The 6092-nt window shown below is 41.1% G+C and overlaps 1 non-coding gene across 1 annotated transcript; it reads right to left on the bottom strand.

Annotated features, from left to right (window-relative positions):
• Positions 1–537: 537 nt before the first annotated feature.
• On the bottom strand, positions 538–612 carry Trnas-cga (transfer RNA serine (anticodon CGA)). Its single transcript has one exon. It is a non-coding gene; the product is annotated as a tRNA-Ser (tRNA).
• Between the last annotated feature and the right edge of the window lie 5480 nt (positions 613–6092).

Raw genomic sequence — 6092 nt, 5'->3', positions numbered from 1 at the left:
AAATTAGATCTCTAATTGCACCTAAAAATAAAAAGCTGAAATGATTTTCTAAAGAACTTGCGGAAATCAGAGAAACATGATCCTATTGTACCAGATGCATAACCATGGCTGTACCCAAAGGACAGGACAGAGAGAAAGAACATTTATAATTCATATCATAAATGCAAGAAACTCTATGAAGCTAAGCTTATTTGGCAAAAATCAAGCAGTGGAAAAATATGTAGAAAGACTTCCTAATAAATGCAAAGCAGAATGGCAAATAATAAAAAAGGGGACACATCAAAATATACACAAGCAGCACTGCTAGACCCCAAGAAATTAAATCACTACTTTCCAAACTCAGTTAAAGAAATGGGAAACAGTATTAAAGCAACAAGTTCATCAGCAATGGATCTGACTGGGGCCTCACTGCCAGATGACCAGGTATTTCAGTGGGGTAACATAAGATCTGCTAATACTGTAAAAGCTTCCAGAATGAGATTTCCACTCTGCAGCGGAGTGTGCACTGATATGAAACTTACTGGCAGATTAAAACTGTGCTCCGAACCGAGACTCGAACTCGGGACCTTTGCCTTTCGTGGGCAAGCGCTCTACCAACTGAGCTACCCAAGCACGACTCACGCCCCGTCCTCACAGCTTTACTTCTGCCAGTACCTTGTCTCCTACCTTCCAAACTTAACAGAAGCTCTCCTGCAAACCTTGCAGAACAAGCACTCCTGAAAGAATGGATATGGCAGAGACATGGCTTAGCCACAGCCTGGGGGATGTTTCCAGAATGAGATTTTCACTCTGCAGCGGAGTGTGCGCTGATATGAAACTTTCTGGCAGATTAAAACTGTGCGCCGGACCGAGATTCGAACTCGGGACTGTTGCCTTTTGCGGGCAAGTGCTCTACCTACTGAGCTACCCAAGCACGACTCACGTGAAAGGCAAAGGTCCCGAGATCGAGTCTCGGTCCGGCACACAGTTTTAATCTGCCAGGAAGTTTCATATCAGCACACACTCCGCTGCAGAGTGAAAACCTCATTCTGGAAACATCCCGCAGGCTATGGCTAAGCCATGTCTCCTCAATATCCTTTCTTTCAGGAGTGCTTGTTCTGCAAGGTTCGCAGAAGAGCTTCTGTTAAGTTTGGAAGGCAGGAGACGAGGTACTGGCAGAAGTAAGGCTGTGAGGATGGGGCGTGAGTTGTGCTTGAGTAGCTCAGTTGGTAGAGCACTTGCCCGCGAAAGGCAAAGGTCCCGAGTTCGAGTCTCAGTCCGGCACACAGTTTTAATCTGCCAGGAAGTTCCACTGTATAAGCTGTTTCCAAATTTTCAAATTCTGTAAATATGCATTGCCAATGGCTTTGCTGCAGTGGTAACATCAGTTCCTGTCAGATCACCTAAGTTAAACACTGTCAGGCTTGGCTGGCACTTGGACAGGTAACTGTCAGGGTCTGCCTAGTGCTGTTGGCAAGTGGGTGCACTCAGCCCTCGCGAGGCCAATTGAGGAGTTACTTGATTGAGAAGTGGCGACACATCACGAAAACTGACAACGTCCAGGAGAGCGGTGTGCTGACCATGTGCCCCTCCTTATACCCACCCAGTGACACCTAAGGGGTGAGGATGACAAGGCGACCGCTCAGTACTGTTGGGGCTTCAAGGCCTCTTTGGATGATGTTTGTTTTTGATAAGTGAGGACTGTCACTGGTTGTCAAATTGCATCATTAAAAAGACAATACACTCAGTATCTACACCATTCACTTTTATTTTTCATAAATGTGTAGAATTTGGAGTACTTCCGGAATCACTCAAGGTATCAAAAGTTATACCAGTTTTTAACTAAGGGGACAAACAACTTCTGCAAAACTACAGAGCAGTCTCAATTGTGACAATATTTTGAAAGACATTTGAGGCACTGCTGCACACTCAAATAAGCAGCTACTTTGAAAAAATACTATGGCCTATGTATACATCAGTTTGGCTTTTCCAAGGGGGTGAAAACAACAGCAGCTGTTTTGGAAAGTGTGTACCAGACTTTAACAGCTCTTGAAGAGAAAACATGGTATCACTGCTGTCATATGACCTGAGCAAAGCATTCAATTGCATTCCTGTTGACATACAAATAAGGAAGCTAGAGCTTTACAGGATGTGTGGAGCACATTAACTTTGATGAATTCTTATTTAAGCAACAGAAAACAGTTTGTCTCAGTCAGACACGTAAACTCTTCGACACACAGGTGTTCAACAAGGATCTATTCTTGGGCCCTTCTTCTTTATTGCAGCAATCAATGATTTGCCTTATAACATAGCTCATTTTGTCATGTGCTATGCAGATGATACAATACTACTTACCACACATCAGACAATCTCAAATCTGAACAGAGAAATAAAAGAAACTCTTTATACTGCCTTGGACTGGTTTGCAGGTAATAAACCACTGTGTAATCCCTATAAAACCCAACAATTCCTAATGGGAATGTCTAATGAAATAGAAAATACGTCAGTAAGATTCTTAGGCATTTACACTGATTCTAGACTCCACTGGGAGATACATGTCAACCACATGTGTCAAAAAATATCTCTGATGTTATACCTCATTTTGAAGCTAAGAGATCTACTGAGCTTGGATTACCTTAGGGTGACATACTTCGGACTATTCCAGTCACATACATCATATGGTCAGATTGTATAGGTTCACTTTCGTTCATCAAGAATATTTTAAAAGTACAAAAAAGGTCCTACATATAATGTGTAAAACAGGACACGTGGAACACTGGCATACCCTTTTCCCAGGCTCAGAATACTCACAATTCTAAATTTAGACTTATATGTGTCCGTGCTCTATGTTCAAAGTAATATTACAGAATTTTCTGCTAGAAGAGAAACTCATGAAGACATCACCAGAGCTAAGGCTAATTTAGATATACTAAGTCACAGGTTAGCAAGAACTGGAAATTCTCACAAAGTGAACCTATCAAAATTTTCAACAAATTACCAATTTATGTTTGGTCTATAGAACTAAAAATTTTTAATATTAAATGGTACAGCTGGCTATCAGATCATCCATTTTACCACACTAAAGAATTCTTTGACATGCCTGAGGAGGTTATTAGCACATAACAAATTTTCCTGTAGTCTACTGTATCATTATGTGGTATGTTTATGCTTTGTATAATTATGCTTCTGTATTTTGCATAATTATGACCTGTATACTCTATCCAATTATTATTGCACAGCATTTGTACCATACTACATCGTAATATAACTGATTAACACTAGCTCTTAGGAGTTGTCCTGTTGCATATATTATTATCATGGTACTTAATATGTATACTACAGTTAATTGACATTATTTTACTACTATATATCTGTAAGTATTTATACATCCTGTGCTGTACAACAATGTCGAAGACTATTTCATTGCACAATGATCAATGGTGACTAAAAATTATGATTCTTGATTCTAGGCCTACATATACCCTCTCATGAAAGCAGTTTTACGTAATCTATATACAAGGTGCGACAATGAAGTAATGAGACTGATTTTCTTTGCAAGATGTGGCAATTCTGCAGGCTTATGTAGGCACGATATCTTTGACCTTGGTCTGTAAGCTGCTTCTAGTCCAAGCAGCACGTCGATGCAACTGCTCAGTCGTCAGTTGTACTGTAATAAGTTAACACGTGTTTGTGTCTCTTGTCATGGAAGTGGTACCGCATAATATCCCGCAACGGTATGCCATTTTTTTCGCGTTAAATTGGGTGACAACGCGATGTCAACTTACGGTAAGCTTCAGAGGCTTTTGGAGAGAAGGTTATGTCAAGAGGTCAAGTTTTTCGTTGGCATAAAATGTTTAGTGAAGGCAGAACGGATGCTGAAGATGAAGACCACAGTGGGCGACCATCAACCTCACGGACGGATATCAACTTGGCCAGAGTGCGTGAACTGGTACGATGTGATCGAAAATTATCTGTGAAAATGATTGCAGAAGAACTGAACATCAATCGAGAAACGGTTCGTCTAATAATAACTGAAGATCTTGGTTTGAGAAAGATTTGTGCAAAAATCCTCCCCAAAAATCTCACACCACAACAGCGAGAAACATGGAAAAATGTGGCAGCCGATCTGTTATAGCAAACGGAAATCAATCCAGAGTTGTTGAGCTGTATTATCACTGGTGATGAAAGTTGGTTTTTCAGTACGAACCAGAGGCAAAACGCCCAAGTTCGCAATGGTGCTCAAAGGGATCACCCAGACCAAAAAAAGCTCGCATGTCAAAGTCAAAAGTGAAATGCATGCTTGTGTGCTCCTTTGATTCCAAGGTAATTGTTCATAAAGAGTGGATGTCTCCTGGACAAACAGCTAACCAATATTACTACAAAGAAATTTAGAAAGACTTCGTAAAAGAGTCCTTCGTGTCCCTGCCAACATTGCTGATAATTGGATTCTGCATCATGATAATGCGCCATCCCATACTGCTCTATCAGTACAGCAATTTTTAACCTCAAAACAAATTTCAGTACAACCACAGCCACCTTATTCACCAGATATCGTCCTGTGCGACTTTTTTCCATTTCTAAGAGTAAAAACGGCAGTCTAGGGACACCATTTTCACACAACACAAGATGTCCAAAAAGCTGTGACGAGGGTCTTGGAGGATATTACAGAAGATGAGTTCCAGAAATGGCAGGAGCACTGGAAAAAGTGTGCGCAATCAGAAGGGAGCTATTTTGAAGGAGACAAATCTAAACTTGACTAAAACAGTATGCAACATTTTTTTTCACATCAGTCTCATTACTTTATTGTCGCACCTCGTATTTCAGGAAAACCACCTCCATTGACTTCAACAAACAACATCTAGAAGGTGTTTTGTTTCAGACCCCGATAGCTGGTTTCAGTCAAAGGTGATGTCAGTGATCAAGTATATCACACGATGTGCATCTCGAGGGCCCTGAGGAATCGCTTCGTGAAGTCATTAGAAAGGCTGAAAGGCTGTGAGAAAGGCTGCGTGGTGACTAGACCTGTAAACAGCTCTGTTAACAAAATCGACGTCAATGTCATGATTCCTCGGGGCCCGCGAGCCGCTTCCTATTACAGGTAAGGCTCCTGGTTTATAGGAGCTCTATCACAGGCCATCGATAACATAGACTGCGCTTGACGTCATTACTCTGAAAGCAATATCTAAATCACGTGACTCAGGGCAGCACGCCGAGTTTCTGTTATTATGCACTGTGTGGACTGGAGCTGACAGTTACAGTTTTGCTCATTTATAGATGAACACAAGCATTGATTTTAACATGAAAACAATTTGTATTATTGCTAAGACACATGTAGTAGTGCAGTTAACGTCATTTCACCGCAATTCCTAATATTAACTCAATGGTAATCGTTTTCACATGCGGGAAGGTGAAACGGAGCGACAGTTCTGTTTACATCTACATCTACATGGTTACTCCGCAATTCACACTTAAGTGCTTAGCAGAGGGTTCATCGAACCATTTTCATACTACTTATCTACCATTACACTCTCGAATGGCGCGTGGGAAAAAGGAAACCTAAATCTTTCCATTCGAGCTCTGATTTCTCTTATTTTATTATGATGATCATTTCTGCCTACGTAGGTGGGTGTCAACAAAATATTTTCGCATTCGGAAGAAAGTTGGTGTTTGAAATTTCATAAATATATCTCGCCACAAAGAAAACCGTCTATGTTTCAGTGACTGCCACCCCAACTCGTGTATCATATCAGTGACACTCTCACCCCTATTGTGCGATAACACGAAACGGGATCCCTTCTTTGCACTTTTTCGATGCCCTCCATCAATCCAACCTGGTAAGGATTCCACACCGCACAGCAATATTCGAGCAGAGGAAGGACAAGTGTAATGTAGGCTGTCTCTTTAGTGGGTTTGTTGCATCTTGTAAGTGTTCTACCAACAAAGCACATTCTTTGTTTCGCCTTCCCCACAATGTTATCTATGTGGTTTTTCCAGTTTCAGTTGCTCGCAATTGCCATTCCTAGGTATTTAGTCGAATTGACAGTCCTTGGATTTGTGCGATTTATCGTATACCCAAATTTATCGGATTTCTTTTAGTACCCATGTGGATGAGC

This window comes from Schistocerca nitens, chromosome 2 (genome assembly GCF_023898315.1).
Source record: "Schistocerca nitens isolate TAMUIC-IGC-003100 chromosome 2, iqSchNite1.1, whole genome shotgun sequence".
NCBI classification, from domain to species: Eukaryota; Metazoa; Arthropoda; class Insecta; order Orthoptera; family Acrididae; genus Schistocerca; species Schistocerca nitens.
This window is presented reverse-complemented; position numbering and strand designations above follow the sequence as displayed.